This window comes from Chlorocebus sabaeus, chromosome 28, assembly GCF_047675955.1.
Source record: "Chlorocebus sabaeus isolate Y175 chromosome 28, mChlSab1.0.hap1, whole genome shotgun sequence".
Classification (NCBI taxonomy): Eukaryota; Metazoa; Chordata; class Mammalia; order Primates; family Cercopithecidae; genus Chlorocebus; species Chlorocebus sabaeus.
Genome location: NC_132931.1, coordinates 6,727,829 through 6,746,090, shown reverse-complemented (window position 1 = coordinate 6,746,090; position 18,262 = coordinate 6,727,829). Strand labels below are relative to the sequence as shown.

The window sequence follows — 18,262 nt, the reverse complement described above, 5'->3', positions numbered from 1 at the left end:
CCCTGGATGACAGAGCAAGTCCCTGTCATTAAAAAAAAAAAAAAAAGGCCGGGCGTGGTGGCTCACGCCTATAATTCCAACCACTTTGGGAAGCTGAGGTGGGCTGATCACCTGAGGTCAGGAGTTCGAGACCAGCCTTGCCAACATGGCGAAACCCTGTCTCTACTAAAATAAATAAATAAATACAAAAATTAGCTGAGTTTGATGGTGGGTGCCTGTAGTCGAGCTACTTGGGAGGCTGAGGCAGGAGAATCGCTTGAACCCAGGAGGCGAAGATTGCAGTGAGCTGAGATCATGCCACTGCACTCCAGCCTGGTCGACAGAGCAAGACTCTCACACACACTCACAAAAAAAGAAAGAGTGAATGAAAAAAGCAAGAAAGAGAAGGAAGGAAGGAAGGAAGGAAGGAAGGAAGGAAGGAAGGAAGGAAGGAAGGAAGGAAGGAAGGAAAAAAAAAAGAAAGAGAGAAAGAGAAAGAAAAGAAAGAAAGAAAGAAAGAAAGAAAGAAAGAAAGAAAGAAAGAAAGAAAGAAAGAAAGAAAGAAAGAAAGAAAGAAAGAAAGAAAGAAAGAGAAAGAAAGAAAGAAGGAAGGAAGGAAAGAAAGAAAGACGGAAAGAAAGAAAGAAAGATGGAAAGAAAGAAACACACACACATAGGGACGGACAATCCAGAGGCTCTAGAATTTTTGCGTGCTGACTGAATAGTGAATTGTTGTTACTGATTCCCTTCTAGGTGGTGAAAGGTGACAGCTGCTCTGTGCAGTTACGATGCTGCACTGCCGCTATAGCCCTCTCCCTCTGTAGTGATCCAACATTCTACTATATATCGGCAAAACTGTAAGTGCACACCTTATCTTTCTTAGAACGTTCAAAGCATACCCCACCCAGGAAAGCAGGCCCGTACCCTCAGTACATTTTCTCACAAAGGTGCCCTACTCTCTGCCTGAAATTTCACTGCTAAAGCTCCATTTCCTTTGCCTTTAAGAACTTCTCGGTATTCAAGGGTCTCCTCTTAAAGAAGTGCTGGAATAGGCTGGACATGGCTCATGCCTGTAATCACAGCACTTTCAGAGGCTGAGGCAGGCGGATCACCTGATTGCGGTCAGCAGTTCAAGACCAGCCTGACCAACATGGTGAAATCCTGTCTCTACTAAAAATACAAAAATTAGCTGGACGTGGTAGCGTGTGCCTGTAATCCCAGCTCCTTGGGAGACCGAGGCACAAGAATTGCATGAATCTGGGAGGTGGAGGTTGCAGTGAGCTGAGATTGCACCATTGCACTCCAGTCTGGGCAACAGAGCAAGAATCCATCTCAAAAAACAAGCAAAAAACGAAACAAACAACAACAAAAAGAAGTGCTGGAATAGGGCCTATACCCTGGAGCCTGGGCACAGTGGCTCACACCTATCATCCCAGTGCTTTGGGAGGCCAAGGTGGGAGGATCATTTGAGGCCACGAGTTTGAGACCAGGCTGGGCAGCATAGCAAGATCCCATCTCTACAGGATAATATATATATATTAAAAAAAAATAGCCAAGCATGGTGACACATGCCCGGAATGGGGCCCATCTTAAACCTTCAGCAGCTGAACAAATTGGAGTTCAACCAGAAGAGGGCAAGGCCTGGGACCAAATGCACAATGAGCAGGTTGGAGGAACTGACCTTTGCAAAGCATTTTTTGTTTTCTTTTTGAGACAGGATCTTGCTCTGTCATCCAGAGTGGAGTGCAGTGGCCCTGTATTAGTCAGGGTTCTCTAAAGGGAGAGAACTAATAGGACATATGTATATATGAAAGGGAATTTACTAAGAAGAATTGACTCACACGATTGCAAGGTAAAGTCCCACGACAGGTTGTCTGCAAATGGAGGATCAAGGAAGACAGTGGTGGATCAGTTCAAATTCCAAAACCTCAGAAGCAGGGAAGCTGACAGCGCAGCCTTCAGTCTATGGCTGAAAAGCCCAAGAGCCCCTGGGAAATCACTGGTGTAAGTCTAAGAGTTCCAAAGCTGAAGAACTTGGAGTCTGATGTTCAAGAGCAGGAAGCATCCAGCATGGAAGAAAGGTGAAGGCCGGAAGACTCAGCGAGTCTGCCTTATTCTAGCTGTGATGGCAGTTGTTTAGATGGTGCCTACTCACATTGAGGGAGGGTCTGCCTCTCCCAGTCCACCGACTCCAATGTTACTCTCCTTTGGCAATCCCTCACAGACACACCCAGAAACAATACTTGGCATCCTTCAATGCAATCAAGTTGACACTCAATATTCATCATCACAGGCCCGATCACAGCTCTCTCCAAAGTACCAGAGAGACCTGCCAGGGTTCTGGGGGCTCCCAGAGACCGGTGGTCCATAACACCCTTCTCTGCTTCTCTGTGACTCTCAGTACAAACGCAGAGTCAGTGGTTGGATCACGTTGCAGCTCTGGCCAGCTCTAACCCCTCAGGTGGGAAGCCTGAGATATCTTGGTTCTCATCTGTGAGTAAGGAGCATGCTCTCACCTGTTCTGCAGGGCTCACTATCCCAAAGTCTTGGTTTGTCCTGTGCAATTTTGGGGCAGGTAGGGTGGCTTTGAGCTCTTCTGTGGGATTTCAACTTCCCGTGGCTCCCAAACCCATGTACATCCTGCTTGGGCTTGAGCCTGGGTACCCACAGACCCACAGAGCTGCACTCTCTCCACGCCTAGCCAAGCATGTCACTCCCATCCCCACGGCTGGGCCTGATCCTCATTAGTGCCCTCTCAGACCTTAGTCCTGGCTCCAGTATCTCTTCTTGGAGCCAAAGTCATGACTTGCCTCTTGACTCTCCATTCAGCCCAGAGTTTTAACTCTTTACCCCAAACACTGACTGGCTCTGGTTTCCAATCTTTAATCCGAGCCTTTGCAACTTTTCTTCTTCTTCTTCTTCTTCTTCTTCTTCTTCTTCTTCTTCTTCTTCTTCTTCTTCTTCTTCTTCTTCTTCTTCTTCTTCTTCTTCTTCTTCTTCTTCTTCTTCTTCTCCTCCTCCTCCTCCTCCTCCTCCTCCTCCTCCTCCTCCTCCTCCTCCTCCTCCTCCTCCTCTTTTTGCCCAGGCTTGAGTGCAATGGCACGATCTCAGTTCCCTGCAGCCTCCACCTCACAGGTTCAAGTAATTCTCCTGCCTCAGCCTCCTGAGTAGCTGGGATTGCAGGCATGTATCACCATGCCTGGCTAATTTTTATATTTTCAGTAGAGATGAGGTTTCACCATGTTGGCCAGGCTGGTCTCGAACTCCTGACCTCAGGTAATCCACCCACCTCGGCCTCCCAAAGTGCTGGGATTATAGGCATGAGCCACCGCACCCGGCCAGCAACTTTTATTACTGTTCATGCCTTAAAACTCATCTGTCAGCCTCCACTCACCAGGTCAATGCCCCTTGGATATACATACAAGCAGAATCATATCTGAATTCATCTCTATGTCTCAGTTTACTCATCTGAAAAATAAAAAATGATAGTATCTATCTTATAGGATTGTCATGGGGAATAAATGACTTCATGCTTGCAAAGTACTTATTTTGTTGTTGTTGAGATAAGGTCTCACTTTGTCACCCAGGCTAGAGTGCAGTGGTGTAATCATAACTCACTTCAGCCTTGAACTCCTGGCCTTAAGCCATCCTCCCACCTCAGACTCCTGAGTACCTAAGACCAGAGGCATGCACCACCACACCTAGATAATTTTTTAAAAATCATTTTGTAGAGATGGGGTTTTGCTTTGCTGCCCAGGCTGGTCTCACATTCCTGACCTCAAGCGAACCTCCCACCTCAGCCTCCCAATGTGCTGGGATTACAGTTGTGAGCCACCTTGCCCAGCCTGCAGGGTACTAAATACAGTATCTGATGTATAGAAAATGCTTGATGGCCAGGCGTGGTGGCTCACACCTGTAATCCCAGCACTTTGGGAGGCTGAGGCCAGCGGATCACCTGAGGTCAGGAGTTTGAGACCAGCCTGGACTAACATGGTGAAACCCCATCTCTACTAAAAATACAAAAATTAGCCAAGTGTAGTGGCGGGCACCTGTAGTCCCAGCTACTTGGGAGGCTGAAGCAGGAGAATCGCTTGAACCTGGGAGGTGGAGGTTGCAGTGAGCCAAGATGGCGCCATTGCACTCTAACCTGGGTGACAGAGCACCAGAGCGAGACTCCATCTAAAAAAAAAAAAAGAAAGTGCTTGATAATGTTAGATATTATGATTACTACCATGATTGGTGATATTGCTCTCTCCAGATTCCAACCCGGCCCTTTCAACTCTCCCAACTCTAAGCCAACAGTCACGGTGAATTTCCCATTTGTTCCCAGCTGCTCTCCCTCTAGAGTTCCTTTCTTTCCTCCCTGGGTTTGCATCATTGGTGGGTGCCTGCAGGTCTCCAGGCTGTGCTGACTCAGATTTCACATGGGGCCCGGGGCGCAGTGGCTCATGCCTGTTTCAGTGCTTTGGTAGGCTGAGGTGGGTGGATCACTTGGGGTCAGGAATTCAAGACCAGCCTGACCAACATGGTGAAACCCCGTCTCTACTAAAAGTATAAAAATTAGCCGGGCATGGTGGCAGGTGCCTGTAATCCCAGCTACATGGGAAGCTGAGACAGGAGAATTGCTTGAACCTGGGAGGCAGAGGTTGCAGTGAGCCGAGGTTGTGCCACTGCACTCCAGCCTGGGTGACAGAATGAGACTCTATCTCAACAACAACAACAACAAAATATTTCAAATGGACAGAGGCCCGGTGTCCGCATGACACCACCCACTATCTCCTCCCTAGTCTAGAGGAGCTGGGGATGCTTTGGGATCTCTTGGAAGGGCAGTCCTGAGCTCATGTGAGGATAATATACTAGGTGAGATGGTGGAAGTGACATTACAAATGAGGGAAATTAACTGTTACAACCATAACTGGAGTCTAAAGGTGGAGATGACACGCAGTCCTATGAATATATGGTCCTGACCACAGGCCAGCCAGAAATCAGCCTCGGCGGGAAAATTGAGCTGTGATTATTACAAAGAGTCAGAATGATGGCTTCAGTCATGATGCTTCGGGAGTTTCATAAAGAGCAGCCCAAACAGTGTCGACATTAAGTATTTCAAGAGAGAAGGATGGTTTGTAAAGCAGCGTCTTCTTATTCCCTGAAAAGCTACTATGAAGATGTCAGGCATATGGAAATAACAGATGGGAAAGGCGAGAGGAGATCATTACTCTGAACTGTAAGTGCCATTATTGACAAGCGCAGCCCACATCACTGAGCAAATAGATGTGCCTGAGGGTGGGAGGGAGATACATGAAGAAAAGGAAGCATAAGTCAGATATTTCCAAACACTGGGAGGTGAAGAGAAATTGCATTAGGATGCTAGCGTTCTTCAAAGTTAAAAAAAAAAAAAAAAAAAAAACGGTTTGAGCTGGAATGTGAGCAAGGAAGATCCCCTCAGCAATTAATTAATAGGCTAATTTATTTTTCATTTCTATATGACATAGTTGTTCTCAGTGTTGGGGGATCACTCTGAAAATCTGATGAAAATGGTGTCTTCTTTTTCTTTGTTATTATTATTGTTATTTTTTGAGACAGAGTCTCACTCTGTTGCCCAGACTGGAGTGCAGTGACACGGTCTCGGCTCACTACAACCCCCATCTCCCAGGTTCAAGCGATTCTTGTGCCTCAGCCTCCCTAGTAGCTGGGATTATAGGCAGGCACCACCACTCCTCAGCTAGTTTTTGTATTTTTAGTAAAGACAATGTTTCACCATGTTGGCCAGGCTGGTCTCGAACTCCTGACCACAGGTGATCCACCAGCCTTGGCCTCCCAAAATGCTGGGATTAAAGGTGTGAGCCACCGTGCCCGGCTGGTGTTCTTTTTCTAAAAAATGTCTTTATGAATACACAATCAATTTTTTGTTTGCTTGTTTTCATTTTAGGTTCAAACACGTACAGGTTTGTTACATGAGTATGCTGCAAACTGCTGAGGTTTGGGCTTCTATCAAGCCCATCACCCAAATAGTGAACATAGTACGCAATAGGTAGGTTTTCAGCCCTAGCCACTCTCCTTCTTTCTCTCTTTTTGGAGACCGCTGCCACCTCCTCAGAGCCACCCCATGTTGACCATTGGATGCATTGTACGCAGGCTGTCTTGGGAAGGGAGTGTGGCTTTGAATAAGGCAGTTCTTTTCAGCTGAGGGCAAGTTCTGGAGATGGAGCAACTGAAGGAGTGGGTGACTCTGTCCAGGAACTGAAGATCTGGGTAACACATGACAGTGTCCACTACACCATGGAGCCCTGCTTTAAAGAAGCCACTTGTGTCTCTTGTGCTCTATGGAACATGCTTTGGGAATGCTGCCTCTAAGACTGTGGTTTAGAGATAAGCAATCTCTAATTGGAAGCTATGGGTCTTATTGTATGTATCTATCCAGAGCGTCTAATATAGCAAACTGTGATACTACATGAGCCTACCTAGTTTAGGCACTTTGGGTAAGTGTAGGCACAATTTAGGCACAATCTCTGTAAGGCAAGCTTAGAACATCTGCATATAGTATCTAGAAATAAATGGTGTAGAGTGTCTTACAGTGTAATGCAGACTTAAGCTAGTTAGTGGCAGAACTGAGACTTGAAGAGGTACCTGGCTCTCAGATCAGTTTTGTTCCATTGCACCTACAAGCCCTTGGTTCCGGAGACAGAGATGTGAAGAAATTATATTCAGGAATCCCTTTACCAAAAGGGCAGCCAATCTGATGATTTGGAAATTCTATTTTGAGACCAGTTAAAAGAGAGAAATTTCAGTTCATTTCTCATTTGTCATTCACCAGGTCTGGGATGTCCCTGGGCAATGCTAAGCTAACATTCAGCGGTGTCTACAAGATGACACGCAATATGTTGAAAGGTAGGCATTAAAGACCTTTGACGGCATTGGAAGAGGGTAATAACAGCCTCCCAAGAGTGATAAGAGCAGGAACAAATGTGAACTGAAGATCAAACATCAGCCAGCTACATAAGACAAGATTGAAATGGGACGCCAGGCAGCCTCAGGGGGGAAGAGGGGATACGCGGGATCAGTGCTCTGAAACAGGAACATGACTGATCTCCAAAATAAACAGATGGACAGATCACAGCCTAATTTAGATACTACCTTGAGGTGACTGCCACTGAGGTTTTGATTTTTCTTCTATAAGTAGTTCACAGCTTTGCCAGAATATAAATAGACTACATTGAGGCAAAGCTTGAAGGAATCTAAAAGAGGGTATAGCCCCATGTCTTTATTGTCTTTATCAGCAAACCGAAGTCCAGAAGAGCTTACTGATTTGCCTAAGGTGACACAACAAGTTAGTAACAACACGAGAAGAGAAATCAGGTCTTTTTTTTAAAAAAAAATTTTCACAAAATTATTCATTTATAGACATTGAACATTTCAAGTGGTGGTCCCTGGGTTTAAACCCAGTAGACTGTGGAGTTGACTGGGCCACAGTGCATGATTTCAGTAAGTTCTCAATCAACTGAGCAAAGAGATCCATCAACAAATAATAAGGGGACAGGCCGGGCACGGTGGCTCATGCCTGTAATCCCAGCACTCTGGGAGGCCAAGGCAGGTGGATCACCTGAGGTCAGGAGTTCGAGACCAGCCTGGCCAATGTGGTGAAACCATGCCTCTACTAAAAACACAAAATCAGCCAGGTGTGGTGGTGCGCACCTGCAATCCCAGCTACCCCAGAGGCTGAGGCAGGAGAATCGCTTGAACCCCGGAGTGGAGGTTGCAGTGAGCTGAGACTGTGCCACTGTGCTCCAGCCTGGGCAACAAAGTGAGATTCCATCTCAAATAATAAATAAATAAATAATAAGAGGACAGACTAGAGCATTTTCACAATGCTAAGTGATATGATATATACAAAGTACTGAAAGCCTCTGACTAATCCTGAGGTGCTTAGAAAATTGGTAAAAGTGGCTGGACATGGTGGCTCACGCCTCTAATCCTAGCACTTTGGGAGGGCGAGGCGTGCAGATCACGAGGTCAGGAGATCGAGACCATCCTGGCTAACACAGTGAAACCCCATTTCTACTAAAAATACAAAAATTGGCCAGGCAGGGTGGCATGTGCCTGTAAGCCCACCTACTTGGGAGGCTGAGGCAGGGGAATCGTTTGAACCCAGGAGGTGGAGGTTACAGTGAGCTGAGATTGTGCCACTGCACTCCAGTCTTGGCAACAGAGCGAGACTCCGTCTCAAAAAAAAAAAAAAAAAAAGAAGAAATGCTGTGCTTGTATGATAGTCCTGATTTGCACCAGACCATTCTGGAAAGAGAGTTCGTGTCTTTAATTTTCAGCCTCAACTCTGTCAATGTCCAGAATCAGTTCTGAATAGGCAAGAGGGTGTGTTAACTGTTTTAGGTTCAAAGCACTTAGGGTCTGGATTGCCTCTGTCAGCACTGGGTCCAGTGCTCTGCAGGCCTGGCCACCCAGTACAGCCAAATAGCTCAGTATACAGAAATAAATTTGGCCGGATGCGGTGGCACATGCTTGTAATCCCAGCACTTCAGGGGTCTGAGGCGGGAGGATCACTTGAGCTCAAGAGTTCGAGACCAACCTGGGCAGCCTAGTGAAACCCCATCTCTAGAAAATATACAAAAATTAGCTGGGCATGGTGGTGCATGCCGGTTGTCACAGCTACTTGGGAGGCTAAGGTGGGAGGATTGCTTGAGCCTGGGAGGTCAAGGCTGCAATGAGCTGTTATGGTGCCACTGCACTCCAGCCTGGGTGACAGAGTGAGATCCTGTCTCAAAATAAAATGCAATACAATAAAAAATTTTTTAAAATGGATTAGAAGAAGAGAGGGGAGTCTCACAGTACCCTTTGCAGGAAGTACCTCCAGGTCTCTGTCTTTATACCTCTGCTCTCTCTCCCCCTGAGTTTCAGAATAGGATATGGGCATCTCTTAGGGTGTCTGTCTCATGATCCTGCTATCTTTGCCTTGATTTTTTGTGTGTGTGTGGCTTGTGATCATTCATATGTTCCAGTCAAGTCAGCTATAACTTCTGGGATTATGTGGCCATGGAGCTCTGGTGTCTACAGCTGTTTGGGCTATGTATAGGTTCTCTGATTCTTCAGAAAGAGAAGTTAAATGCATTCGGCACAAATTAGATCAGCTTCCCACCCCTCTTCCCAACAACTGTGGTCAGGGCAGTAGTCAACTACTATAGTTAAAAGTCCATAGGCTTTCTCTGCCATCAATGACTGTGAGAGGCATTAGTCCTGGAGTGTCAACAGCTTGAGCAGGTGTCCTAAACGTGTCTAATGATCATCAACTCCCAAACATGCCTTCTTCTCTGTCATTCAGGTTTGGGGAGATTCAGCCTCAGTTCTTCCATTTCCTTTCCCTCCCTCCCTCCCTTCCTCCCTCCCTCCCTCCCTCCCTCCCTCCCTTCCTTCCTTCCTTCCTTCCTTCCTTCCTTCCTTCCTTCCTTCCTTCCTTCCTTCCTTCCTTCCTTCCCCTTCCCTTCCCTCCTTTCTTCCTTCTTTCTTTCCTTCCTTCCTTCCTTCTTTCTTTCTTTTTTTTCTATTTTTTTTGAGACAGAGTCTCACTCTGTCACCCAAGCTGGAGTCGGTGGAATGATCTCTGTTCACTGCAACCTCTGCCTCCTGGGTTCAAGCAATTCCCGTGCCTCAGCCTCCTGAGTAGCTGGGATTACAGGTGTCTTTCTTTCTTTCTTTCTTTCTTTCTTTCTTTCTTTCTTTCTTTCTTTCTTTCTTTCTTTCTTTCTTTCTTTCTTTCTTTCTTTCTTTCTTTCTTTCTTCTTTCTCTCATTCCTTCCTCCCTTCCTCCCTCCATCCGTCCCTCCCTCCCTTCCTTCCTTCCTTCCTTCCTTCCTTCCTTCCTTCCTTCCTTCCTTCCTTCCTTCCTTTCTTCCTTCCTTCCTTCCCTCCTTCCTTTTCTTTCTTTCTTTCTTTCTTTTTTCTATTTTTTATTTTTTTGGGGGACAGAGTCTCACTCTGTCACCCAGGTTGGAGTCAGTAGCATTATCTTGGCTCACTGCAATCTCCGCTTCTCGGGTTCAAGTGATTGTCGTGCCTCGGCATCCTGAGTAGCTGGGATTACAGGTGCCTGGCACCATTCCTGGCTCATTTGTGTATTTTTAGTAGAGACGGGATTTTGCCATGTTGGCCAAGCTGGTCTCGAACTCCTGACCTCAAGTGATCCACCCACCTCGGCCGGAGATTACAGGCATGAGCCACCGTGCCCAACAGTTTTCCCATTTTCAACTAAGCTCTCTACCACAGTGATGTTAGGCTTCATTGATTATCCAGTATAATACTGCTCAGGCTGCCTTAGCAAAATATGACAGACTAGGTGGCTGCAATGACAGACATTCATTTTATCAGTCATGGAGGCGGAAAGTCTCAGATCAAGGTGCCAGCAGGTTTGGTTTCTAGTGAGGTCTCTCTTGCTGGCTTGTAAACAGCTGCCTTCTGACTGTGGCCTTCCCTCTGTGTGCCTGTCCTACTGGCGTCTCCTCTGCTTCAAAGGGCACTATGCCTCTTGGTTAGGGCCACACCCTTGTGACCTCATTTATCTTTAATTACCTCCTGTAAAGTCCTATTTCCAAATACAGTCACCTGGGGGTTAGGGCTTCCAAACATGAATTCTAGGGGGATGTGGTTCAGTTCATAGCACACAGCAATCGTCTTCTAACTTGGAACCCTCCCAAAAGCAGGAATTCCTTGGCTGGGGTCTTACCTCATTGTCCTGGGCAAGTTGCTGCTAATAGGGTCACAACAGCCATGTGACAGCTTTGGTCAATACTAAAATAGGCAAAAAAGAAATTTAATTAGGATAGGCAAAAACATTAATTAGGCAAAAAATGTTAGGATGGTAGCTGTCTTTTGGAGGGAGGGACCGGAAGAGTGATGAGGCTTCTGAGAAGCTGTTTTTTGATCTGAGTGCTGGTTGCATGGCTGTGTTCAGTTTGTGCAAATTCATCAACCTGTATAATTATGACATGTGTCTTCTGTGTGAGTGTTGGTTCTAGTCACCCAGTGATGGGTAACAAATCACTGCAAAACTTGGTGGCTTAAAGCAACATTAACTTTTCTCATGAATCTGCAATTTGGGCAGAGCTTGGCAGGGATAACTTGTGTTCACTACTTTCATCATCAGCTGGGGCAGCTGAAAGTCTGGGGACTAGGATTATGTGACGCTTTCTCACTTCCATGTCTTCCAACTGATGCTGGCTAAAATGGAATTGAAACGGTGCTAGCTTTGGGTGAAACCTTAGTTGGGACTTTTGCCTAGAGCACCTACATGGGGCCTCCTCGTGTGGTCTGGGCTTCCCCACAACATGGCGACAGGGTTTTAAAGATGAGCATGGAGAGTCAGGTGGAAGCCATATTTTCTTTTATGACCTTGTCTCCGAAGTGTATAGTGTCACTAGACCTGAATTTTATTCGTCAAGGCAGCCACAAATGCCCATTCAATTTCAAAGGGAGGAAAAAATTTACTCTATCTCTGGCTAGGGAATGGCAAAATTCTGAAAGATTACTGGGGACCAGATATATTGCTGTGGCAAATTTTGAAAACAAAACAAAACAAAACATCCTGCTGTAATGTTGTACTTTAATAAGAAGTTTAAAATTTTAGGTACAATAAAAGTGTGGAAAAATGTAGCAGATTGTTGGAAAGAAACAAGTGGAGACAAATGACAAACCAGGCCAAAATCAAAAATTCTAAAGTCATATCACATCTCTTTATCCACTCTTGATCTTCTAAAAGCCTCTAACATTGTAAAAATCTTTGACATGTAACCATCTTACATGGAGTAAAATAGTAAACAAAAAGCCCTCAGCAACTCAATTGTGGCAGTAGGCAGGTTATTACATGGGGCTGGTTGCGACTTGTGTATTTTTTTTCCAGTCATTTGTAATCATAGTGGAAAAAAGGATCATTATCTACGAAATAAGAGGCTGTGGTGTCCAGGAAATGGAGCATGAAAATGATTTTGCTGTGATGTAGAGATTAGGCAGAACAACCCATGTGAATTAGTAAATGGCAGGCAAATACAGTACATTCAAGTGTAACTTCAGTGCAATTTCAAAGGATTTGTTACATGAAGAACTAGAAATTCTCCAAAGCAATATTAAATACTGATTTTTTTTTTTCCCAGAATGGAGCGGTAATTCCCTTGGAAGGATGTGAAAAGCTTTCCAATCTCAAGGTGATATCAGAGCTCATTCCCACTGAAACACTTGGATGCTCTTTCTCCAGCCATCATGCTCTCTTTTTTCCACTCAAGGTGATGCCCAAACATACTTGTGTCCAACTTTACCCCATGACATCATCCAAAAGCCAATCCATCCAGCTGTGCATTCAGGCTTAAAACTGATGATGCTCCATCTCTGTTTTCAGAAACTTTCTTGGCTCCTTCTTGCTCAATTTCCAGTTTATTCTGGGCTCCAGGCATGCATCATTGCACCTTCTGACTCTCCATTTTGTTATGCATGATCTGCCCTACTCCACCCTTTGAACTGGGGGCCAGACTTAGTTCTTCCATTTTGTGTCTCTGAGAAATGGATTTCTTTCTCTTTTTCTTTTCTTTTTTCTTTAGACGGAGTCTTGGTCTGTCGCCAGGCTGCAGTGCAGTGACGCAATCTCCACTCACTGCAACCTCTGCCACCCGGGTTCAAGTGATTCTCCTGCCTCAGCCTACCAAGTAGCTGAGACTACAGGCGCCCACCACTATGCCCGGCTAATTTTTGTATTTTTAGTAACGACAAGGTTTCATCATGTTGATCAGGACGGTCTCAGTCTCTTGACCTCGTGATCTGCCCGCCTCGGCCTCCCAAAGTGCTGGGATTACAGGTGTGAGCCACTGCGCCTGGCCAACAAATGGATTTCTTTTGCCCCAGGAGTTTGTATCCCTGGCCACTTTAAATAATTCTATCTACACGAGGGCTGGTACTTGGATCCCATCCTTAACATTCGTCTGAGAGGTCTACAACCCTAATATGAGACAGCAGGACCATCTGGGGTTACAACTTGCTCAGACTGGTTATGAATAGGGTGTACATTCTGGCTCAAACAGTGTGGAAGCCACTCAGGATAACCACACTGCTGACATCTTCATAGGTACCTCATCATAACAACATTTTAAGATTGAAATAGAATTTTAATGATTTTCAGAAAAGAAGAGAATGCAGGTTCCCGCAGACACTGCAAGCCCCCTCAAGCTTAGGCAGTGGCCCTAACTCAGATCTCTCTTCCCTCTAGATCAACACAACTGGTAAGTCAGGTCTCAGCTCATATAACACATTCACTTCAACATCCCTAGGGCACGGTTTCTGGGTTCTCAGCTAATATTTGTTAAATGAATGAAAAACCGTCTGTGTATCTCTTTTATCATTAAGCGATTCAGACCCCAAAATTATATACCCTCAGAAAAAAAAGTTAAGTGTTGCCAAAATGGATTTATATTTGCACTGTATTTTTCATTCCAGTGGCAGCTCACAGTACCATTTGGTGCTGTAAGCATGAATGAAAATTGTGCAGGGCTTCTCACGGGCAGAATAATAAGTCACATCAGCTTTCCATCCAGACTGTATCCATCTGGGTCCTTCATCCTCATCTCCCAATAGCATGTACTCTTCTTACTCTGAAAAAGATGACAGCTATATTTGTGGTTCAGTTGAGTGAATTAGAGATAATTTCCCCTTTCTCTACACCAGCTGTTTTCTTAAGAGCAAGAGGGTGGTAAATTCTCATTGTGTTCTCTTCTCAGCACAAGAGCACCAAACCTCAGGAATAGTCTCTTCTGCTTAAGAAGAGCAATCATTTGCCACTTGACTTTCCACTTCCTTCTGTCAGAGGGGGTCAGTATTTTTTAACCAACAGTGTGTCCATTGCTTCCCTGTCAGCATTTCATCATTACTAGGTTGACCTCTCTTAAGAACCTTTCTACTTCGAAAACATAGAGATGTATTAGAGAATGGGGTTAAGAAAGGCCACTGGAGGGATATATAATAAGGCATCATTAATGAACGCCAGTTAAAAATCTAACACACATTTTTATCTTTGAGTTCTTGGGGAAACTTTGAGAAGATACATTTGAATAAACAGCCCAAAGCCCTTGGAAAGAAGCACACATTAATTAATTCCTTAGACATTTATTGTGAGCCTATGAAGGGTAAGACCCCGTCTGTCTTGCTCCTGTCTTGCCCAGCAGTGGAGTTCATAATGGCACTTGCCTGGTTGGAGAGAGGTTTAAGCAGATGACAAGGAGGAAGTGCCTGGCGCAGGATAAGGGCTCAGGAATGGTCCAGGTTGTCCCCACTTGGAGCTTCAGGTAGATTCCAATCTCACAAAGTGGCAAAACAAAGCAAAACGACAACAAAGATTTTGTCCTAAGAAAAACACATTTTGCCTTAAGACAAAATATGGAAAATGCCATGTCTTTTGTCTGAGGTCAAACCTTGCCTTCTGGGAGGGCAAAGGTAAGGGAGGTTGTGCTAATCTGTTCTCACGCTGCTAATAAAGACACACCCGAGACTGGGTAATTTATAAAGGAAAGAGGCTTAATGGACTCACAGTTCCACATGTCTGGGAAGGCCTCGCCATCATGGCAGAAGACGAACAAAGAGCAAAGGTGCTTCTTACATGGTGGCCGGCGAGAGCGCATGTGCAGGGGAACTCCCCTTTATAAAACCATCAGATCTCATCAGACTTATTCACTATCATGAGAACAGCACAGGAACGATCCGCTCCCATGATTCAGTTACATCCCACTGGGTCCCTCCCACGACATGTGGGAATTATGGGAGCTACAATTCAAGATGAGATTTGGGTGGCGACACAGCCAAACCATATCACAGGTTATCTGTGCATCAGAGAGTCTCCTCATGGCCAAAGTTATATTTGTTCTAGGTGTTGAAGAAAAGGTAAAATTTCCATATGTATGGATGTGAGTAGGATGTTCTAGACTATAAACATAAAGTAGGGGTTTCAACCAGAGCCAACTGATATTTTACACTGCCTGGGTATGTCAGGGAAAGTGGAAGTCAATGCATTCCAAGGACTGAGGCGTTCCTGGGTGGTCTTTTATCTTAAGAGGTGAAAGAATGAGACATGGCGAGCCCTAACCATCCAATTGGAGTCATGATGAGATCACAACTGCATACCTAGAAAGACTGGTCTGCGGGATCTATAAGAGCTAGTAAGGGGAGAGACTGAGAGTTGGGAAGGTGTAAGGAGGACATTGAGAAAGTTCAGGTCAGGAGTCATTACATCTTCTACTAGGGCTGTAGGCAAGGAACTTGGAGGGGTGAAATAGTGGCTGTAGAACTTGCATGTAGGAGGCACTTGGGGCTGGCATTTGGCTTGGAGGGATGCCTAGAAGACTTGGCTTGAAATGGGTGTGCGGAGCCACATCAAGACTCTTAGACTACATCTTGGTTATTTACAGAAGCTGTGTATGTGTATGGCGGGAAGTGCTCATGGAGAGATAATGAGGGTAGAATAAATCATCCCCAAGATACACTTTTAGCACTTTTACTAGAAAAGAGGGTGGAGATGAGTTTAAAATCGAAATCATTATCACTTTCAATGTCTTAATTAGCTTTCTGACTTCTCTTTCTTCCCTTGTAAAACGAGAAGAATTGAATGGATTTTATGCAATGTTACTTTAAACATTATGAGTCCACGGATTTCATACTTGTATCCCTTGAGAGTCTGTCAACTCTGTGGTTTGATTGGTAAGAATAGGTCTTGCCAATTTCTGTGGTTTGCATGGTTGCTACCAGAAGTTTCAGGAAGCCAGGGGACGGTTGTTGCTATAGCTCTGAGGTGGTTTTTGTTTTGTTTTGTTTTCTGTTTTTTTTTTTTTTTTGAGATGGAGTCTTGCTCTGTCACCCAGGCTGGAGTGCAGTGGTGTGATCTCGGCTCACTGCAAGCTCTGCCTCCCAGGATCACACCATTCTCCTGCCTCAGCCTCCCAAGTAGCTGGGGACTACAGGTGCCCACCACCACGCCTGGCTATTGTTTTTGTATTTTTAATAGAGATGGGGTTTCACCATGTTAGACAGGATGGTCTCGATCTCCTGACCTTGTGATCTGCCTGCCTCAGCCTCCCAAAGTGCTGGGATTACAGGCTTGAGCCCCTGTGCCTGGCCTCTTTTCTTTTCTTTTCAGATGGAGTCTCACTCTGTTGCCCAGGTTGGAGTGCAGTGGTGCGATCTTGGCTCACGGAAACCTCCGCCTCCTGGGTTCAAGCAATTCTCCTGCCTCGGCCTCCCAAATGGCTGGGACTACAGGTGCGTGCCACCAAACCCAGCTAATTTTTTATATTTTTAGTAGAGATGGGGTTTCACCATGTTAGCCAGGATGATCTTGATCTCCTGACCTTGTGATCCACCCGCTGGGATTACAGGCATGAGCCACTGCACCTGGCCTCTTTGAGGTAGATTTTCTAAGCATAACTTGCTGGGCTGTGCTTCCATAACCTCTATTTACCCAGAATTTCTTCTGTTTCCCTAAAATTCCTGGTGTCTCTGTGGAATACATAGTCTGTTTTATATTCCAAATTAAATTATAATCCGCTGTGGTTTGAATATTTTTCCTTTCCAAAACTCATGGGAAATGGAGACATTTAATCCCAGTGTGACAGTATTGAGGGAAGGGGGCCTTTAAGAGATGATTAAATCACGAGGGTTCTGCCCTTATGAACTGATCAATTATTGGATTAATGGTTTAATGGGTCAATAGATAATGGGTTATTACGGGAGAGGAACTGATGGCTTTATAAGAAGAGGAGGAAGGGAGACCTGAGCTAGGATGTTTACACACTAAGCCCCCTCTCCACCTGCTCTGTGATGTCTTGGGAATCTGCAGAGTCCCCACTGTCAACAAGGCACTCACCAGATATAGATGCTCAATCTTGGTCTTCTCAACCTCCATCAGTATAAGAACGAAATTTATTTTCATATAAATTACTCAGTTTCAGATATTCTCTTATAGGCAACAGAAAATGGACTAAGAGTGGTTGCCACATAGAATGCACATGACCCATTGTAATAATATTTCATCCATATTTTCCCCTGGCAAATAATGTATAAGACAAGAGAAGTTTGTATTATATGCAAATAATTTCACAGTATCCTCTTGCCAAATCTGGAAGTTAAGGGGGCGGGGAGGTGCTCTGTAAGATTTTTAAATTCATAGGATCCAGTCCAAGGCAGGTTTTTAAGCTTTAGTCTTATGTATGTCTGGAGAGGGCAGGTGAAAGGTATAAACCTACTGATATCCTTCAATGTTTTTCTTATGAAAATACTTAGACATACAGAGAAGCTGAAATAATTGTACAGTGAATATCCATATACCTACCATCTGGATTCAACTGTTAACATTTTACTATATTTGCATTTTCACATCTCTACCCATCTATTTGTTCATCAATCTAGCTTATCTTTTTGTACAATATAAATTGCAGATATTAGAATGCGTCTGCCTAAATACTTCAAGCTTTCTGATTTTAATAACCTAATAATAAGAATTGATAACTTTCTTGAGCACTTACTATATTTCAGGTACTGAGCTAGACACTTTATACTTTATTACCTCATTTCCTTCTCACAATAATCCACAAAGCTAACATGATCTCCATTTGTCTCTTATCTCCATTGGGCAGATGTTGTTTGAACCCAGGTCTGCATGACTGTCAAATCATCCTTCAATAAACACAGTAAAACTCATGTCAAATGTTGGACAGCATTACTTGGCATTATCATGTTGCAAAACCCCAAACCAGTTACAGGATTAGGTTTGATTCTAGGCTGGAAATAGGCTTATCTTCTAAGTCAAGGATGGTTATAGACAAGACCTATGTTTAAAATGAATTGAAGAGGAAAAGTAACAAAAACAGACTAAGACCCAGAGTTCCAGGGAATCTGAGGCCATAATTAGCAAGGACGGATACAGGGTAAATACTAAGAAATTAGACATACATGTTGGAAGTCTCTTGGTATCCTTTTTTCTCTCTCCTCCACTCACTTGTAGTTCCAGTAATCTGTGCCTTAAATCTAAATGACATTCATAAGTGGAACAAGAGATGCCATCATATGATCAATAGGCACGTACCAAGATCAAGCTTCCAGATCAAAAAAGGTATAAGGCCAGTTATCCACCCTTTGAGACTGATCCTTCGGTAGAGAGATTTCACGTGGTAGAGAAAGTTATAGTTGTCTTCATACCCTTAGGCAACCCCTCACCATCCCCTACATCTTCCTAATTTCCTTGCAGTTAGATAGA

The 18,262-nt window shown here is 44.6% G+C and overlaps 1 long non-coding RNA gene across 1 annotated transcript; it reads left to right on the top strand.

Moving 5' to 3' along the window:
- The first annotated feature begins 312 nt into the window (after window positions 1-312).
- LOC119621337 (uncharacterized) lies at window positions 313-13,281 on the top strand. Its single transcript, XR_005237882.2, has 6 exons — window positions 313-836; window positions 4,238-4,286; window positions 5,134-5,203; window positions 6,794-6,867; window positions 12,132-12,260; window positions 13,148-13,281. It is a non-coding gene; the product is annotated as an uncharacterized lncRNA (long non-coding RNA).
- The last annotated feature ends 4,981 nt before the right edge of the window (window positions 13,282-18,262 follow it).